Source organism: Triticum aestivum, chromosome 1A (assembly GCF_018294505.1).
Source record: "Triticum aestivum cultivar Chinese Spring chromosome 1A, IWGSC CS RefSeq v2.1, whole genome shotgun sequence".
Lineage (NCBI taxonomy): Eukaryota > Viridiplantae > Streptophyta > Magnoliopsida > Poales > Poaceae > Triticum > Triticum aestivum.
Genome location: NC_057794.1, coordinates 226,071,083 through 226,092,810, shown reverse-complemented (window position 1 = coordinate 226,092,810; position 21,728 = coordinate 226,071,083).

Below are 21,728 nucleotides of genomic sequence, written 5' to 3'. Positions count from 1 at the left end.
AAACCACAACCGTTCTCTAAAAGATATAAGTGAAGTACTAGAGCAAAATTATCTAGCTCAAAAGATATAAGTGAAGCACATAGAGTATTCTAATAAATTCGCATTCATGTGTGTCTCTCCCAAAAGGTGTGTACAGCAAGGATGATTGTGGTAAACTAAAAAGGAAAGAGTCAAATCATACAAGACGCTCCAAGCAAAACACATATCATGTGGTGAATAAAAATATAGCCTCAAGTAAAGTTACCGATAGAAGAAGACGAAAGAGGGGATGCCTTCCGGGGCATCCCCAAGCTTAGGATTTTGGTTGTCCTTGAATTTTACCTTGGGGTGCCTTGGGCATCTCAAAGCTTAGGCTCTTGCCACTCCTTATTCCATAATCCATCAAATCTTTACCCAAAACTTGAAAACTTCACAACACAAAACTTAAACAGAAAATCTCATGAGCTCTGTTAGTATAAGAAAACAAACCACCACTTAAGGTACTGTAATGAACTCATTCTTTATTTGTATTGGTGTTAAACCTACTGTATTCCAACTTCTCTATGGTTCATAACCTCATCAAAATAAGCAAACAACACACAAAAACAGAATCTGTCAAAAACAGAACAGTGTGTAGTAATCTGTAGGTTTCGAATACTTCTGTAAGCCCAAAAATTATAAAATAAATTGCTGGACGTGAGGAATTTATCTATTAATCATCTGCAAAAAGAATCAACTTAATCGCACTTTCCAGTAAAAGATGGCAGCAAATATCGTGAGCGCTGAAGTTTCTGTTTTTTACAGCAAGATCGCAAAGACTTTCTCCAAGTCTTCCCAAAGGTTCTACTTGGCACAAACACTAATTAAAAGCATAAAACCACATCTAAGAAGAGGATAGATGAATTATTTATTACTAAACAGAACCAAAAAGCAAGGAAGAAAAATAAAATTGGGTTGCCTCCCAACAAGCGCTATCGTTTAACGCCCCTAGCTAGGCATAAAAGCAAGAATAGATCTAGGTATTATCATCTTTGGTATGTAATACATAAGTGGCTCTCATAATAGATTCATAAGTTAATTTAATTTTGTTTCTAGGAAAGTGTTGCATGCCCTTTGTCGGTGTCAAAACCGGCGGATCTCGGGTAGGGGGTCCCGAACTGTGCGTCTAAGGCGGATGGTAACAGGAGGCAGGGAACACGATGTTTTACCCAGGTTCGGGCCCTCTTGATGGAGGTAAAACCCTATGTCCTGCTTGATTTATTCTTGATAATATGAGTAGTTACAAGAGTTGATCTACCACGAGATCGGGGAGGCTAAACCCTAGAAGCTAGCCTATGGTATGATTGTATGTTGTCCTATGGACTAAAACCCTCCGGTTTATATAGACACCGGAGGGGGCTAGGGTTACACAAGGTCGGTTACAAAGGAGGAGATATACATATCCGTATTGCCTAGCTTGCCTTCCATGCCAAGTAGAGTCCCATCCGGACACGGGACGAAGTCTTCAATCTTGTATCTTCATAGTCCAACAGTCCGGCCAAAGGATATAATCCGGCTGTCCGGAGACCCCCTAATCTAGGACTCCCTCAGTAGCCCCTGAACCAGGCTTCAATGACGATGAGTCCGGCGCGCAGTGTTGTCTTCGGCATTGCAAGGCGGGTTCCTCCTCCGAATACACCACAGAAGAGTTTGAATACAAGGATAGTGTCCGACCCTGCAAAATAAGTTCCACATACCACCGTAGAGAGAATAATATTTCCACAAATCTAATCTGCTGACACGTTTTGGCAGCATGACATCACGCCATGGCCCGGTAATTATTCGAACCGTTTTTCTTTAACCAGCCCCGCACATAACGCGAGGCGGTTTCTTGACACGTCTTGTCAAAGCAGAGATCGTGTCCCCCTTATTACGGGATTCTCATCAATACGGACATGGGTAACCCAACCGCGCCATCAATTACGGCGCTTGGGGGATAAGCGAGTTTTACCAGGCTAGTGGGGGCGCATAGTTTAGTCCACCCTTATAAAGGGATAAGATCTCACCTTTTTCTACCCACGCCTTCTTCCTCCTTGCTCATCCTTCTCGCGCACTCGAGCTCCAGCGCCCAAATCCGCATCCTTCTCCTCAACTCTCTCCAAACATGTCCAGAGCGGGAGGCAAGTGGATGGCCTCCTCCGTCATGGAGGGACACATCAAAAAGCTACGTGGAGCCGGATACTTAGCCACGGATATCGCGCACCGGCTGCCAGCCGCGGGGTAGATCGTCCCTACCCCGGAACCTCACGAAAGGGTGGTTTTCCACCCCCATTTCATCCGCGGATTGGGGTTTCCCCTCCATCCATTCGTACGCGGCCTCATGTTCTATTACGGTCTGGACTTTCATGATCTGGCCCCGAATTTCATCCTCAATGTCTCGGCGTTCATCGTCGTGTGCGAGGATTTCCTCCGCATCCGGCCCCACTTCGGCCTATGGCTGAAGACCTTCAATATCAAGCCGAAGGTTGTAGGCGTCCAACAAGCGGAATGCGGCGGAGCCACGGTGGGAAAAATTCCCAACATTACGTGGCTCGAGGGCTCCTTCATGGAGACCGTAAAGGGGTGGCAATCGGGGTGGTTCTACATCACCGAGCCGCGCGACACCAACTGGGTGGCGGCCCCTGAGTTTCGATCTGGAATCCCCACGTGGCTCACTTCCTGGAAGGAGAAGGGCCTGTCCTGGGGTTCATCGGTGGAGCTGGACGGACTCCAGAAGTGTATCTGGAACATGATAAGCAAGAAACTTAAGCTTGTGAACATAGTCCAGGTCATGCTCTTCCGCCGGATCCTCCCGTGTCAACAACGGGATTTTAACTTATGGGAATTCGACCCGGCCCAGCACCAGACTCTACACGAGCTCTTTGACACGACGCATAAGGACGTCTGGAGGGTGTTTTTCAAGGGCGCCGAGGTCCCTCCTTCTCTTACTGAGGACTGCGGGCTAAGCGTGAAGCGCCCTGCGAATTCAGTAAGTTCTGTATATCTGGTAGGATATTTATTTCCCATAGCAGAACCATGTGCGGGGTCTGAGCTCCCATGCCTTTGACAGGACAGGGTGGAGACATCGGAGCAGATTAACTGTCCGACCCCTCTGCCCGAAGACCCTGCGGATGCTCTCCTGACGGAGATGCGGACTCCGGCTCCTTATGAGGTGCCGGAGAAGACCAAGAAGAAGGCCAAGGGAACCCGAAAGAGTTACCGGCACCAGGTGGTATCAGACTCATCGTCCGATAACACCGAGACGCACTCCTCCCGTGAAAAGAGGAGAAGGAAGATGAAAATTCTCCCCTTCCAGCCGGGGGAGACAAGAAAAGGAAGGCCTCCCCAACCGGGGAGGCCGAAGGGCCCAAGAAGGAAAGGACTCTCCTTCCGGACTGCTCCACCACCGCCGCCGATGGCGAAGACGAGTGGCTACTCAGGGCCAAGCCCCTGGCGAAGTCGTAAGTATTCAGATACCAGAGTAACTCATAGCATACCTTTGTCGCACTGCTTCTCCTAACGTCGAATATGATTATGCAGTCCGCCCCAAGCCTGTATCGATGTATCATCGCCGGACGGTTCCTTAGACTCGTCGGACATGAATAGTGATACACTTCCAACCACCTCCTCTCCTTGACCTATGGACAATGCCGAGGTATTGTCTCAAGGGGCACCGAGCCGGCGGGGAGACAGTCCCTGAGGCGCCTCAAGGCGACCTTCCGGACTCCAGGAGCAAAGGGAGCAAGGCTCCCGGGGGCTCCAAGTTCGGCTCTCAGCCGAACACTGCGCCAGAACCTCCAATGGTTCCGGACTCGGGCAGGCGGCCCCCTTCCAAAAGGGGCAAGCAGCCCATGCCGGTGACCTCTGTCCATCCAGAGGCACCGGACAACTTGCTAGGAGCGCTTCGCGGTGCTTCCATCAACGAAGAGCACCGCACTATTATGAGTGCGGTGATCAAGAAGGTTCAGTCCGCCAAGAGCGAACTGACTGAAGCCTGTGCCAGCCTTCTAACAGGCTTTGAGGTAAGTATTTAAAATATAGGTAAAAATTACCGCATAGATAGTAGCCCCTGATGCTCTGTTTGGTGTTCACAAAGAAAAGCCGAATAGAGGATCAAATAATATTTGCAGGAGTCTAATATAAGTATGCCTGTATGCATATGCAGGCTTCGTTGCTGACCTCTGCCGCACTGACTGCGGAGGTCGCCGCACTGAAGCAGGACCTCGAGGGGTCCGAGAAAGAGCTCGGCCTTGCCAAGAGGCAGCTCAACGAGAACAAAGGTAAGTAATACCTTGTCTATATATAAAAGAAAATGTGGTTGCGAAATGACAGGATCATCATGAATGTGCCAGGGGCCATGACCGAAGTAGCGACCCTGAAGCAAGCGCTGTCCGAGGCCGAAGATAAAGCGGCCAAGGAGCGCACCGAGCGGGAAAATCAAGAGGCACGGGTGGGCGAGGTGCAGCAAGAGCTCCATGCTCTCGTGAAGAAGCACGAGGCTTTGGAGCTTGACTCGAAGATGCGAGAGTCCAAGCTTGCCGCGGCCCTCGAGAGCACAAAGAATGCCAAGGCTGACGCCCGAAAGGCCCTCCAGGAGATTGAGGCGATGAGGAAGATAGCGGCGGGTAAGGCATTAAATATGCAAAGCAAGCATGTGAAAGTAAATTACTTGTTACTTACCCGAGTCCGGAGCTCTCCAGGAGCATTCGCAGATTTGCCCCGCAGCGTGTCGGATGCCGCAAAATATTACCAGGCCGAGGAGGGAAGCTCAACGGAGAAGTTGTTCTGATCTTAGTATACTGGGACCGAACACCCGATGCCTATGAGCGGCCAGCTGAAGCAACTGGTCGAGCTGCACAAGGCGGCCGAACAGGCCATGAAGGGCTTTATAGTCCGGATGTGGCCTGGCGACTCCCTTCCCAACAGCTACTTCGGCCTGGTGAGGCAGCTTGTGGATGCCTGCCCACGGCTGGAAGTCATCAAGCGGTCTGTTTGTATCGAAGGTGTCCATCGGGCTTTTGCCCGTGCAAAGGTGCACTAGGCCAAGATGGATGCTGAGAAGCTGGTGAAGGAGGGGCCGCCGCAGGGCAAGGAGCATCGCCACCCCGAGATGTATTATGAGGGTGTCCTGAAGGGTGCCCGTCTTGTGGCGGACGAGTGTGCGAAGGATGTAATTTTTGAATGAACTTGCTCGTGTGATCCTGTATTATGAAAACTTGTTCATATGCGCTATGCAACGCTTGCTTGAATTTAAAATATTACCTTCTGTGCGGCTGTTTATCAAATCTGAGAGATGGCTAGTCGTCGGCTTCTGCCCCCATGCCACGAGTGCTAGGGTGTTCGGGATAAATCTAAGCACTCTTTTCCCCATTGTTGGGTCCTTCGAGGGAGGTGCTCAGCACAACGAACAAGGCAATCGGACTATAATGCTTTATCACTCTCACTTAGCCATAGAATTCTACAATTTTAAATTTTGGCGAAGCCCCTAGTATTCGGAAGGCCGAATTCGGGGCGCTATACACGCCTTAAGCCGGACAAAGCCGACTCCTCGCTCTAAGCGGCATAAGTCTTTAGGGACTCGAGACCTCTCGAACAGCGACCAGCTCTCGCCTTATCATGACAGTAAGTTTTAGCTTTCTCTACTGAGGTGCTTAGCCCAGATGAACCGGGGCACAATCGCAGTAGTTCTCCCAGTGCTACCTTAGCTGATATAGTGGAATGTAAGGTACCAAAACATGGGAGCCGGGCAAACCCAACTATTGACCCAAGACATGATTCGAAGTTGATGCATATAATGCTATAAATTCGGGGTGCCGCACTGTTGAAAGTGTTCGGACTTCTCACGCCGTATTATGGGGTATGCTTAAGCCCCTGGCGTATTGGCCATACCAGAGTGTACGGGTGCTGAATGTCATGAACGAACATATATATAAAAAAAGAAGAATAGGGAATGCGATAATAGTCTAGTGCTATGCATTGTTTATTCAAAAAGGTGCGTTGAAGCAGAATGATACAAGTAGTGCGATAAGCAAAAAGTAGGACTATTTGACATGTCCCCTCCAAGGGCAAGCTGAGGAATGGTGTTTGAAGCAGGTATTTCTCTCGTTATCAGAGACCACCTAGGAGTTCCATGGTGCGACGTAGCTTTCTGCCTCCTTGGTTGTTGCATCATGTGTCCGGCAATCATACTGCCAGACAGGGTTTCCAGAGATTAAAGTCCTGAAAGAGAGAAAAATAACAAAGCGGGAAGCCCCTAGTGCAGTTGAACCGCGTCTTGGGGCGTGCCGTAGTCGTGCCCCCCTCCCCACCTGTGCCCATGGTATTTTCAATGTGTAATTATGTACGCGTGGCATGGTTTTCGCCGTTTGGCTGGGACTGGGGTGGGGGCCTCATTGCTATGCGAGCTCGGAACGTGCCAGGCGGTCTTGTTGCCGATTACTCCGGGCGCGATTGAAGGTGTCCGGGTCCTTAATCTCCGAACTGGTGGATTGCCTTAAGAGGCTGCTTTGCGCTTCTGCTGCGAGGGCCGCAGTGTGCTCCTCCGTGCGGAGAGAGCGCTCTATGTTTCCATTGACTGTGATGACCCCCCGAGGTCCTGGCATCTTGAGCTTGAGGTATGCATAATGCGGTACCGCATTGAATCTCGCAAATTTGGTTCGCCCGAGCAGTGCATGATAGCCACTGCGGAACGGGACTATATCGAGGACTAACTCCTCGCTTCGGAAGTTATTCGGGTCCAAAGACCACTTCCAGTGTGACTGAGCCTGTGCGATGGGCCTCTACACCTGGTATGACGCCTTTGAAGGTCGTTTTTGTGGGTTTGATCCTTGAGGGGTCTATGCCCATTTTGCGCACTGTGTCCTGATAAAGCAGGTTCAGGCTGCTGCCACCGTCCATAAGGACTCGAGTGAGGTGAAATCCGTCGATGATTGGGTCTAAGGCCAGTGCGGCGAATCCGCCATGACGGATACTAGTGGGGTGGTCCCTGCGATCGAAGGTGATCGGACAGGAGGACCATTGGTTGAACTTTGGGACGACTGGCTCCAACGCATATACGTCCCTTAGCGCACGCTTCCGCTCCCTCTTGGGGATGTGGGTTGCGTATATCATGTTCACCGTCCGCACTTGTGGGGGGGACCTCTTCTGTCCTCCGATGTTAGGCGGCCGGGGGTCCTCCTCGTCATCGCTATGCAACCCCTTATCTTTGTTTTCGGCATTTAACTTGCCGGCCTGCTTAAACACCCAACAATCCCTGTTGGTGTGGTTGGCTGGCTTGTCGGGGGTGCCATGTATTTGACATGAGCGATCGAGTATACGGTCCAAACTGGACGGGCCCGGAGTGCTTCTTTTGAATGGCTTTTTCCACTGACCGGGTTTAGAGCCTTTGAATCCGGCATTGACTGTCGTATCCTCGGTATTGTCGTTGTTGATGCGGCGCTTGTGTTTGTTGAGACGTGACCTGCCATTGCCATCCTGGGTATCCGAAGTGCCATGGTTCTTTGATATATTATTGTTGTGAGCCAGCCAGCTGTCTTCTCCCGTGCAAAAGCGGGTCATGAGTGTCGTGAGGGCTGCCATAGATTTCGGCTTTTCCTGGCCAAGGTGCCGGGCGAGCCACTCATCGCGGATGTTGTGCTTAAAAGCTGCTAGGGCCTCTGCATCCAGATAGTCGACGATTTGATTTTTCTTTGTCAGGAACCGTGTCCAGAATTGCCTGGCCGATTCCTCTGGCTGCTGAATTATGTGGCTCAAGTCATCGGCATCTGGTGGTCGCACATAAGTGCCCTGGAAGTTGTTGAGGAATGCGGCTTCTAGATCTTCCCAACAGTCAATGGATTCTGCTGGTAGGCTGTTGAGCCAATGCTGAGCTGGTCCTTTGAGTTTGAGTGGGAGGTATTTGATGGCATGTAGATTATCACCACGGGCCATGTGGATGTGCAGGAGGAAGTCCTCGATCCATACCGCAGGATCTGTTGTGCCGTCGTATGATTCGATATTTACGGGTTTGAAACCCTCTGGGATTTTGTGATCCATTACTTCGTCTGTGAAGCATAGGGGGTGTGTGGCGCCTCTGTACTGGGCTATATCGCGACGCAGCTCACTGAGTCTTGTCCGCTATGTTCGGCCCGGCCGGATTTACTTTTACTGTATCCGGCATGACAGTTATCGTCTCAAATAGTGGCGCGCCCTCGTGATCCGTAGATCGATCTTGCATGTTTTGCTTTGTCCTCCAATACGTATCGCAGGTCTGGTGTATTTCCCCATGCCTTGACATTTTTATTTGAGTGGCGTCGGGGTGCGGGCTGAGCTTTTGGCTGAAATGCCTCTTTGTCGCGGCCATGAGGTGGCCGATCAGCCGCGTCATATACTGGAGATGTAGGTTTTGGTGCTTCCTCCTCCAGTCGGGGTAGCAACCTGTGCTTTGGGTAACTCTTGGAGGGACATTCGAGTTTATATTCCTCGGCCGCAAGGACTTCAGTCCATCTGTCAGCTAGAAAATCTTGATCAGCTTGAAGTTGTTGTTGCTTTTTCTGAAGGCTATTTGCCGTGGCTATAAGTTGGTGCTTGAAGCGGTCTTGTTCGATGGGGTCTTCAGGCACGACGAATTCGTCATCGTCGAGGCTTGCCTCATCTTCGGAGGGAGGCATGTAATTATCATCCTCCGCCTCTCCATTTGCCGCTCTCTCGGGAGGGCTGGCTTCTCCATCCTCCTGCCCTAAATCTTGATGGAGGGGATTGTTGTCGTCTTCGGCATTGTCCGGAGTGCTATTATCTCCTGTGCCGGTGTCACCGCTTTTGCTTTGGCGATACTTAGAACAGTGTCGCTGACGTCAGTGCTTCGGTTGCTTCTTGGAGGGGTCATCCTCCGTTGTCCCGTCGCCATTGCCTTCTTTGGGTGTGTCCACCATATATATGTCATATGACGAGGTGGTTGTCCAGTGCCCTATGGGCAGTGGTTCTTGTTCGCCTCCCGCATCGTCGTCCATGTCGTCAATGTCTTTGGAGTCAAAGTCGAGCATGTCGGTCAAATCGTCAACAGTGGCTACTAAGTGGGTGGTGGGTGGGCGGTGAATTTCTTCGTCATCCGCATCCCAATCCTGCCGGACATAGTTCGGCCGTGACTCTCCTGACAAGGAGAGATACCTTAATGAGTTTAGTATGTCACCGAAGGGCGAGTGTTGAAAGATATCCGTAGAGGTAAACTCCATGATCGGCGCCCAGTCGGATTAGATAGGCACGGGCGCAGGCGGTTCGGAGTCCATGGCCGGGGAAGGATCCGGCAGCTTGGCATCATGGCTCTCGTGAAGGGTAAGGTCCATACTCGGCTCAATCACCGCTGAGGATACGGCCTCCGTGGCAGGGTCTATCCACCCATCCATGAATGGCACAACTGGCTTCGAATTGAGGGTCGGAGCGGTTGCCGGCGCGATCTCCTGAACACTGTCCGATGGTAGAGCTAAATCATGCTCATCGTGACCGTGTGGGGCACTAGGCAGGGGCTCGAATCCGTCGAAGATCAAGTCTCCGCGGATATCGTCCGTGTAGTTTAAGCTTCCAAACCTGACCTGGTGACCAGGGGCGTAACTCTCGATCTACTCCAGATGGTCAAGCGAGTTGGCCCGCAGTGCGAAGCTGCCGAACACAAAGATCTGTCCGGGGAGAAAAGTCTCACCCTAAACTGCATCGCTATCGATGATTGAAGGGCCATCAAGCCTAATGATGATAACATAGAGGAGCTCTCAATGAAAGCACCAATGTCGGTGTCAAAACCGGCGGATCTTGGGTAGGGGGTCCCGAACTGTGCGTCTAAGGCGGATGGTAACAGGAGGCAGGGGACGCGATGTTTTGCCCAGGTTCGGGCCCTCTTGATGGAGGTAAAACCCTACGTCCTGCTTGATTTATTCTTGATAATATGAGTAGTACAAGAGTTGATCTACCACGAGATCGGAGAGGCTAAACCCTAGAAGCTAGCCTATGGTATGATTGTATGTTGTCCTACGGACTAAAACCCTCCGGTTTATATAGATACCGGAGGGGGCTAGGGTTACACAAGGTCAGTTACAAAGGAGGAGATATACATATCCGTATTGCCTAGCTTGCCTTCCACGCCAAGTAGAGTCTCATCCGGACACAGGACGAAGTCTTCAATCCTGTATCTTCATAGTCCAACAGTCCGGCCAAAGGATATAATCCGGCTGTCTGGACACCCCCTAATCCAGGACTCCCTCACCCTTCCTTAACAGAAATTGGAATCTAATGTTTCCTTCTTTCATATAAATAATTGCACCAATCGTTCTAAGGAAAGGTCTATCAAGAATAATGGGACATGTAGGATTGCAATCAATATCAAGAACAATGAAATCTACGGGCACATAATTCCTATTTGCAACAATAAGAACATCATTAGTTCTTCCCATGGGTTTCTTAATAGTGGAATCCGCAAGATGCAAATTTAAAGAACAATCATCAAATTCACGGAAACCTAACACATCACACAAAGTTTTTGGAATCGTGGAAACGCTAACACCCAAATCGCATAAAGCATAGCATTCATGATCTTTAATTTTAATTTTAATAGTTGGTTCCCACTCATCATAAATTTTTCTAGGGATAGAAACTTCCAATTCAAGCTTTTCTTCATAAGATTGCATCAAAGAATCAACGATATGTTTAGTAAAAGCTTTATTTTGATTATAAGCATGCGGAGAATTTAGCACGGATTGCAACAAGGAAATACAATCTATCAAAGAGCAATTATCATAATTAAATTCCTTGAAATCCAAAATAGTGGGTTCATTACTATGTAAAGTTTGACCTCATCAATCCCACTTTTATCAATTTATGCATCAAGATCTAAAAACTCTGAATCATTGGGACGCCTTTTAACTAAAGTTGACTCATCTCCAGTCCCATCATTATCAAGATTCATATTGTAAAACAAATATTTAATAGGAGACACATCAATCACTTTTAGATCTTCATCCTTATTATCATCAAAACTAGAAGAACACGCTTTCACAAAGCAATCTTTTTTAGCACGCATCCTAGCGGTTCTTTCTTTGCACTCATCAATGGAAATTCTCATAACTTTGAGAGACTCATTGATATCATGCTTAGGTGGAATAAATCTAACTTTCAAAGAATCAACATCAAGAGAAATTCTATCCACGTTCCTAGCCAACTCATCAGTATTAGACAATTTTTCTTCAATTAAAGCATTGAAATTCTTTTGCAAACTAATAAATTCTTTAATATTAGATTCAAAATCAGAGGGCATATTATTATAATTTCTATAATAATTGTTGTAGGAATTACCATAGTTATTAGAGGAATTACTAGGAAACGGCCTCGGATTAAAATTACCTCTATATGCGTTATTACCAAAATTGTTCCTACCAACAAAATTCACATCCATAGATTCATTATTATTCTCAATCAAAGTAGACAAAGGCGTATCATTAGGATCAGAAGAAACACTCTTATTAGCAAACAATTTGATAAGTTCATCCATCTTTCCACTCAAAACATTAATTTCTTCTATTGCATGCACCTTTTTACTAGTAGATCTTGGGGATATGACTATTTGTGTAAGCCATCCAGGAGAGGTCGGGTTACGCAAATAGAGGTTCATCAGAAGCCCAAGACCAAGGCATGAAGATGGCGGTTCATTAAAAGGCTTAAAGGCCCACAGGCGACTCTGAGGCCCGTAAAGATAAACCGCCACGATGGTATAACTTGTATTGTAAGGTAGAAGTAACTAGTCGCCGAGCCGGACACTGTTTATGAGCCGGCCGGAACTCTGTAGGCCGCAGGGCGTCAACCCGTGTATATAAGGGGATGACCCGCCAGTGGCTTAGGGCAAGAAGCAACTGATCGAGAGCCAGGCATAGTGTATCTCGCTCCCTGGTCATTGAAACCTCAAGCAATTCCAACCCAACTAGATGTAGGCCTTCCTTCACCGTAAGGGGCTAAACTAGTATAAACATCGCGTGTCCTTGTCCCGATTAACCCCTTTGAGCTTCCTAGTTGCGATGGCTCCACGACTAAGTCCTTGCAAAAGGACATCTGCCGTGACAATTCCACGACAGTTGGCGCCCACCGTGGGGCCAGCGCACGATGGATTTGAGTTCTTGAAGGGCAGCTTCGAAGGGCTCAAGGGATACGCAGTTGGCCGGATGACCAAGAGTCATCGCGGCAAGATCTACATCGACGACGAAGGCTGGGGCCCCGAAGCCGGCTCAATTGAGTACGGGTACCGGGTCCCTTTTGGCGGAATTCACGTCTTCATCGGCCGGATGGGTGAGCCGGGCCCTGAGCCGGACAGCCGCACCGACCTCGTCGAGACGGCTCAGCATGCGAAACCCGCCTGAGCTCAACCCGTCGTGAAGCGTGCCTTTGTGGGTTGCATCCACGGAGGTGAGATTTCTGAAGGATCTGAAGGTGATGGTGAGCCGACCGTCCTCTCTAACGGTGATTCGTCCGCTGGCTCAACAGATTCGCTGTATCAAATTCAAGATGGTGTGCTTGGGGCCTGTTCCGATGGCAGCACTATTCCGGACCCCTCAGAGTCGCCAAACTGGGCAGGAGTCTTCATGGCTGGTACTCAACCCGGCCAAAATTCTACGGCCTCAGCGGCGATAATGTCCGGGTTGGGAGCAGCCAGGGCAGGAGGCCCTGTGCGCTCACCGGCTCAGGTGCTGATGGATCTCATGGATAAACTTACGGCCTTGTTAACTGCTACAGTTGTCCTTGCGAACCAATCTGAGCATGAGGCAGAGGTGGCACGGGTTCGCGATGAGATCGCCCGGGCCAGGGAAACCTTAGCAGCTGAAGATACTAAATTAGCCATAGAGCGGGCGGCTTTGGATGTACGGGCGCAGCAACTTCAGGCAGAGGCCTTTCAGCTCATGTTGAGCTTGAACGCATCTAACGAGGTAATGAGAAGGAGACATCAGAAAACTCAGTCCCATTTACCTCAGGTTTATGATCCTCGGAATCTCTTTGCTATACCCGGGGCCGGCCCAAGTAACCCGCCAGGTGCAAATCAGTTTATGACATCCGGAGCGGGAGGCCCAGTCCAGCCTCCGGTGACGGCGCCACTTCACGGCAATATGGCACCGCCCCATTACGTACCAATACCACAGGGTCACTTCTCCAACCCCATGGAGAACTTAATCGCAGCATCAGCATGTTTGGCGGCTCTCCCAGTAGATGGTGATGATCTGACAGCGTGGAAACCTGGAGGATCAGGGAACTTGTCCAAACAACCCTGGCTCAGCAAGAGACCTACTCCTTCAGCCGGGACAGGATTCACTCGACTCCTCCGCCCTGGTTAGCTCCGCCTCGTCAAAACCGGAGCCCGAGTTACAGTAGACACATGGAGTCAGAGGCCTTGTCAAGTAGCGCTCAGCGCCGGAACCAGCCCGGCGGGTATAACCCGGTTCATGATTGGATACGTCAGGAGAATGAGCGGGCGGCTCAGGTAGCGGCTCAGCTAGCAGCCCGACAGGACTCAGCGGCTTACCCGACGACTTCCGTTGAGGCGGGTGTTGCTACTAGAACCGGAGGAGTTCCTTGTCTGGTACCGACTCTACGTAATGTACGTCTGCCCAAGGATTTCAAGGGACCTCGAAAGGTGCCGAATTATACGGCCGATTTACAGCCTGTGGCGTGGATTGAAAGTTACGAGATGGCCATGGAGCTGCTGGAGGTTAGTGATGAAGCGATGGCTAAATACTTCACCATGATGTTGGACGGAACGGCCCGTTCTTGGTTAAAGGGTTTGCCACCCAATTCCATTAGGTCATGGGCGGAGCTAAAGGCCCGTTTCATCCAAAACTTCAAGGACACTTGCAAGCAGTCTATGTTGATTGTGGACTTGACAAATTGTAAGCAGGAGGAAGGTGAATCTACGACTCATTGGGTGCGCCGGGTCAAAGACATAATACATTCGTTTGACAAGATGGATGCCGGTTCAGTAGTTCTCATGCTGGAGAAGAATTGCCGCTTTGAGCCTCTGAGATAGAAACTGGGGCGCCTTAAGCGTGATTGCAACGATATGGGGACGATGATGGCGGCTTTAGTCAAGTATGCCGATTCTGATAGTACCAAGGATCCCGCGTCTGATGAGGAAAAGACAGGGAAGGGAAAGAAGAACGGTAATGGAAAGGGTCAGCAACATAACCCGGTGAGTCAAGGAGGCAATAAGCGTAAGGCGGACGGTAACCTGGAATTTGTGGCCAATGCACAGGGTAACAATCAGAAGCGCAAAGGAAAGCCACCCCCTCGGTTTGGTGGGTCAGGTCCGTCTCTTGAGCAACTACTCAATGAGCCCTGCCCGAAACATGGCACCCGGGAACGACCAGTGACTCATTTATGGAAGGATTGCGCAATCATGAAGGCTTTCAAGAATTCTAATATGTTTGATGGCAATCAAGGCCCAGGCGGCGGCTCAGGAGCTGGCGGCTTTCATGGCCCGGGTGGCGGTTCAGGATCCGGTTTTCAGGGAAGCCAGGATGGTTATAATCAACAGCAGTCTGGTCAAGGAGGTCAGTAGCAGCAGCAGTCGGGTTATCGGAGCCATCCAAAACTGCTAAACAGTGGGCAGTATCACGTGTTCACCACAAGTTTGTGTAAACGTGATCAGAAAGTTCATAGGAGGGCGGTGAATTATGTTGAGCCGGCAGTCCCTCATTACTTGAGGTGGTCGGAACAGCCTATTGTCTGGATCAGGGAGGATCACCCTCCCCGGGTTGATAATCCGGGTCAACTGGCCCTGGTAGTGGCACCGCAGGTTGGTGGTTATAAATTTACTAAGGTGCTCATGGATGGAGGTAGCAGCATCAACATCCTCTATTACGAGACCTTTCGGCGCATGGGTTTAACTGACAAGAATTTAAAGACTTCCAACACCGTCTTCCATGGAGTGGTGCCTGGTAAGTCGGCGTATCCTGTGGGTAAGATTGAGCTAGAGGTGGCCTTTGGAGACGAGCATGATTCTAGGGCGGAAAAGTTAACTTTTGAAGTGGTAAAAATCAAGAGTCCATATCACGCTTTGTTCGGGCAGCCGGCTTATGCCAAGTTCATGGCACGGTCGTGTTATGTTTATTTACAACTCAAGATGCCGGGTTACAAGGGTACCATCACTGTGCATGGAAGCCGAAAGGTGGCCCTGGAATGCAAAGAAGGCGATGCGGCTTACGCCGAGTCTGCCTGTGCAGCAGAGGAGCTCAAATTTTATCAAGATAACGTTGACCCGGCGGATATGACCTCCCTCAAGAAGCCGACTATGGAGCATGACCCGTCCATGAAGTTTAAATCGGCTGCAGAGACTAAGCTTGTTGATTTTACTCCGGTCGATTCGTCTAAGCAATTCAGCATCAGTGCCAACTTGGATCCTAAATAGGAAAGCGCGCTCATCGAGTTCATCCATGAGAACCGGGACATCTTTGCATGGAAGCCTTCTGACATGTCGGGTGTACTGAGAGGACTCGCTGAGCACACTCTTAATATTGATCCGAAGTATAAGCCGGTCAGGCAGTTTTTGCGGCGATTCAATGAGGAACGACGTTTGAGCTTTTTGGATGCTTACTCTGGTTATCATCAGATCAAGATGGCAGTTAAGGACTAGGAGAAGACAGCTTTCATCACTCCGTTTGGAGCCTTCTACTATGTGTCTATGCCTTTTGGGCTCAAGAGTGCCCAGGCGACTTATCAACGGTGTGTACATAATTGTCTCCACAATCAGATTGGGCGCAATGTTCATGCTTATGTGGATGACATAGTGGTGAAATCCAAAGAGGCGTAAACCTTGATATCTGATCTCAGAGAAACCTTTGACAATCTCCGGGTTTACAAAATGATGCTTAACCCGGAGAAGTGTGTATTTGGTGTGCCTGCAGGCAAGCTTTTGGGATTCTTGGTCTCAAACAGGGGCATCGAGGCTAATCCGGAGAAGATTAAGGCAATCACTTCTTTGGCTAAACCGGCATGTATCAATGATGTTCAGCGACTGGCGGGTCGTGTTGCCGCTTTAAGCCGGTTCATAAGCCGGTTAGGTGAGAAGGCCCTACCGCTGTACCAACTGATGAAGAAGGCAGACACCTTTGTCTGGAGTAATGCTGCTAATGCTACTTTTGAGGATTTGAAGAGGCAGTTATCTGAGCCGCCAGTTCTTGCAGCTCCCATTGACAAAGAGCCTTTGCTGTTATATGTGGCTGCTAATTCACGAGCCGTCAGTGTGGCAATTGTGGTAGAGCTCAAGGAGGCTGGTAAGGAACATCCGGTTCAACGGGCGGTTTATTATGTCAGTGAGGTACTCATCGAGTCAATACAAAGATATCCTCATTGGCAGAAACTTGTTTACGGGGTGTTCATGGCAAGCCGGAAGCTGAAGCAATACTTCCAAGGTCACCCTATCACTGTGGTAAGTTCTGCCCCCTTGGGAGACATTATTTAGAACAGAGAGGCTACAGGACGAGTCGCCAAGTGGGCCATTGAGCTCGGGCCTCATGGTCTGAAGTACGTACCATGCACTGCCATTAAGTCTCAAGCTTTGGTGGATTTCATCAACGACTGGACAGAGCTACAGGCACCTGAGGAGAAGCCCGATAACACTTATTGGACTATTCACTTTGATGGTTCCAGACAGTTGGAAGGCTCGGGGGCTGAAGTCGTGTTAACTTCCCCTCGAGGTGACAAATTTTGTTATGTGCTCCGGCTTATGTTTCCTTGTACTAACAATGCAGCTGAGTACGAGGCCCTACTCCATGGTCTCCGGATGGCCAAAGAGATGAACTTGAGCCGGGTAAGATGCTTGGGAGACTCAGACCTTGTGGCTCAACAGGTGTCAGGCAAGTGGGACTCTAAAGATCCCCTTATGGCGGCTTACCGTCGTGAAGTCGATGCTGTGGCTGGATATTTCAAGGGTTATGTGGTGGAACACATTGATCGAAGGAAGAATGAGGCGGCTGATGCCTTAAGCCGGCTGGGATCTCAGCGTAAGCCGGTGCCGCCTAACACCATTCTTGATGTTTTGAATAATCCTTCTGTTAAGTTACCTACAGAGGAAGATCTCGCAATACCAGACCCGGAGGCACAGCTGGTGGCGGCTCTGCACGTTATCCCGGATTGGACAGTGCCTTATTTGACTTACATGACCCGGGGAGAGTTGCCTGAAGATGAGACCTTGGCAAGACAAATCGCCCGGCGGTCCAAGTCCATGACAATTTGTAACACCCCAGATGTGATTTACCCAATATGTACTCCAACTCTTGCCGTTTCTGGCCTTAAGTTATTTTATTTTCTTGGGTTCAGGTTTTTGTCTCCATGTGTTGTTATCGTTGTCATGCATCTCATATCATGTCATCATGTGCATTGCATTTGCATACGTGTTCATCTCATGCATTCGAGCATTTTCCCTGTTGTCCGTTTTGCATTCCGGCGCTTCGTTCTCCTCCGGTGGTCATTTCTACCTTTCTTTCGTGTGTGGGGATTAAACATTTCCAGATTGGACCGAGACTTGCCAAGCGGCCTTGGTTTACTACCGGTAGACCGCCTGTCAAGTTTCGTACCATTTGGACTCCGTTTGATACTCCAACGGTTAACCGAGGGACCGAAAAGGCCTCGTGTGTGTTGCAGCCCAGCACCCCTCCAAGTTGGCCCAAAACCCACCAAGACCCTCTCCATCATCTAGAGCGTTCGATCATGATCGCGTGGCCGAAAACCGCACCTCATTTGGACTCTCCTAACTCCCTCCATGCCTATAAATAGAACCCCATTTCCAATTCCCGGATCTTCTCCTTCCCTAACCCTAAAAATCTACTCCGCCGCCGGCCGGACATGTCCGTCGTTCACCGGACGAACCCCGCCGTCTCCCCGCACCAATAGGAGGGTGCCAAGTGTCCCCGCCGGCCCTCTCTCTCCTCCGGCCCGGAGAGCCCGGATCGGGCCCTCCCGGCCCGCGCGCCTCGCCGCCCGGCTGCTGCTCCCCCACCGCCCGCGCCTTCTCGCCCCGCCGCCTACGTTCACCGCGCCGCCGCCAGCCTCCCTCGCCGCCGGGCGCCGCCGCGGTCTGGTGCTCCGCCGCTCCGCCGCGCCGGCCGAGCTCCGGCCGCGCGCCTCCGCCGCCCGGCCACGCCGGCCGCCTCCACCGCCCTGCCCTACCTCGTCGCCGGCGCGCCCACAAGCTCCAAGTCCGGCGACCCGAGCCCTCCGGTGAACAGGACTTCCGGCCGTCCTCGGGAAGCATGCCGCCGGATCTCAGATCTAGAAATTGCTCGGTTGACTTTTGCCCTAACCCTAAATTTATTTGCTCCTGTTCATTGTGCTATAACTCCGCATCTGTAGCTCCGTTTTGGGCATATAGCATATCAAAATGTTCATCTCAGAGAGTACATCATTTCATCTCATTGCATCATTTTCATTTGAGTTCATCTAGATGCCCGAAATGCTGTTAGAAGAGTGCTACTTGAGATAATTGTCAGATCTGCTGCTCCAATTAGATATTTGTCATTTTTTGCCATGATTATTGTGTGCATGATATGCCCTGGTGCTCTACATATGTTTTGTTAAGGGTTTTGCCATCTTTCCAGAGGCACAACCCATGTATTTTTTTGGTGTGTGTGGTGACTAGCACAAGCTTGCAAAGTGAGGCATTTGCTAATGCTGATTTCAGGGACTTAGCATTTCCACTAAGTCCTTGAGCTGGTTATCTCATATGGCCATATGTTCTTGTTGTTTCCTAGTGATCCGTGCCTCTTTTGAGGATGATCAGTAAGGATGTTTTGTTAATATTGTAGTGCTCTATCGATCCATGTCTTTGTTTGCAATTATGGAGCACCCAAGCTTGAGTCAATCGAGCTCTACTTTTGTCATTTCGTGAATCTGGGCAGATTGTCTACTTGTTAGCGACTTTGCCGATGATGTTGTAGTTGATCCGTGCATGCCATGATATTGTTCTAGCCATGTCTAGCTTGTATTTTGTGTATTCTTGATGGGTGCATGCTTAGACTGTCATGACTTGCTCTGTAGTGAGTGCATCGAGCTCGTAAACATGCCTACTTGATATGTGTTTTCAGCATTCTCCAGTTTTCACGAAGTGTGTGATCTGATTATGTTTTTGCCATGTTCACATGCTTGCAATTGTATTTTCTAATCCCTTTTGGCTCAAGGTCACTAAGGGACTTTTGTTAACCTCTTTGAGTAGCTCCATGTCATGCTTTACTTTTCCATGTTCAGGTCCTGTAGCATATAGTTTTCATGCTCCGAAGAGTGATATCTGATCTGAAATTCCAGACAAGTGTTAATTTCACTAAGTCTGAGATCTGTTTGTCAAATGCATTTTTGACATGCTTGTTTGAACCTGTTAATGAATGAATTGGCCGTAGCTCAGTGCTAGGCTTTTGTTAAGCATCTTGAGTGGATCCCTGCCATGTATTTTGTTGTCATGTTTGAGTGTTGTAGCATGTTCATCTTATTGCATTTAGATGGCTACTTGCTGTAAATCGCAGAACGTGGTCATATTTGAATTGCTTGCCATTTCCGAACCGTAACTCCGATTCCAGCGTTCTTTATATCGTTTTCAAGCGATTTCATCTCATCTTTCCAGTGGCACACTTGGATTTCCAAGTTGAGGCCAGGTTCATGCATCCCTTGTCAAATCTTCCATATGCATCCCGCATAGCATACCATCCTTGCATCATATTGTTTGAGCTTTGCACGTGGTTGATTGTGTCCTTGTTGTTTGTTTGTCTTGTTTGGGTAGAGCCAGGAGACGAGTTTGCTAACGAGGAGCCCGTTGAGTTTGCTTTCAAGGATCCAGTCAACTCTGACAACTTTGCAGGCAAGATGATCATACCCTCGAAATCACTACTATCTTTGCTTTGCTAGATGCTTGCTCTTTTGCTATGCCTATGATACGATGCCTACCACTTGCTTATCATGCCTCCCAAATTGCCATGTCAAACCTCTAACCCACCATGTCCTAGCAAACCGTTGATTGGCTATGTTACCGCTTTGCTCAGCCCCTCTTATAGCGTTGCTAGTTGCAGGTGAAGATTGGAGACCGTTCCTTGTTGGAACATTATTTACTTGTTGGGATATCATTATATTGCCATGTTATCTTAATGCATCTATATACTTGGTAAAGGGTGGAAGGCTCGGCCTCTCGCCTAGTGTTTTGTTCCACTCTTGCCACCCTAGTTTCCGTCATATCGGTGTTATGTTCCCGGATTTTGCGTTTGTTACGCGGTTGGGTTATAATGGGAACCCCTTGATAGTTCGCCTTGATTAAAGCTTCTCCAGCAATGCCCAACCTTGGTTTTACCATTTGCCACCTAGCCTCTTTTCCCTAGGGTTTCTGGAGCCCGAGGGTCATCTTATTTTAAGCCCCCCTGGGCCAGTGCTCCTCTGAGTGTTGGTCCAAACTAGAGTCCCGTGCAGCGCCCCCTCGGGGAAACTCGAGGTTTGGTTTTAGTTGTATGGAGCGCTCATCTAAGTGTGCCCTGAGAATGAGATATGTGCAGCTCCTATCGGGATTTGTCGGCACATTCGGGCGGTGTTGCTGGATTTGTTTTAACCTGTCGAAGTGTCTTGAAGAACCGAGGTACCGAGTCTGATCGGAACGTCTCGGGAGGAGGTCTATTCCTTCGTTGACCGTGAGAGCTTGTCATGGGCTAAGTAGGGACTCCCTTGCAGCGATTTGAACTTTCGAAAGCCGTGCCCGCGGTTATGGGCAGATGGGAATTTGTTAATGTCCGGTTGTAGATAACTTGAACCTTAACTTAATTAAAATGAATCAACCGTGTGAGTTACCGTGACGGCCTCTTCTCGGCGGAGTCCGGGAAGTGGACACGGTGTTGGAGTAATGCTTGCCGCAGGATGCCCTCTAGTTACTCCTTTGCGCTTTGCCCCCTCTTCTCGCTCTCTTTTGCGAACAGGTTAGCCACTATATATGCTAGTCGCTTGCTGCAGCTCCGCATATATTACCTTGCCTTACCTATAAGCTTAAATAGTCTTGATCGCGAGGGTGCGAGATTGCTGAGTCCCTGTGGCTCACAGATTACTTCCAAACCAGACGCAGGGCCTGATGATTCCGCTCCAGGTGACACGCTTGAGCTCAAGTGGGAGTTCGACGAGGACTCTCAATGATACTACGTGTCTTTCCCTGATGATCAGTAGTGGTGCCCAGTTGGGGGTGATCGGGACCGTGTCGCGTGTTGGGTTATCTTTTATTTTGGCGCCATAGTCGGGCCATGAGTGTTTGAATGTTGTAATGCTATTTATGTACTTGATTGACGTGGCGAGTGTAAGCCAACTATGTTATCTCCCTTTTTATTATCTATATTACATGGGATGTTGTGAAGATTGCCTAACTTGCGACATATGCCTTCAATGCGATTATGTCTCTAAGTCGTGCCTCGACACGTGGGAGCTATAGTCGCATCGAGGGTGTTACACAATTGTCAATGGCGAGTTACATCATTGCAGCGTCATTGGAGCGTTTCAATGTTGTGTGTCACCTACAGAGGGTTAGGAGATCCTTCGTGAGATTCATGAAGGCGATGTGGTCATCACGCCGGCTCAAAATCTCTTGTGGCCAAAGCTTTCCGTCTTGGGTTTTATTGGCTGACGGCTCATGCTGATGCAGAAGACCTGGTCAGTAAATGTGACGGATGTCAGAAGTTTTCACGACGAGCCCATGTGCCGGCTCAAGAATTGAGGATGATTCC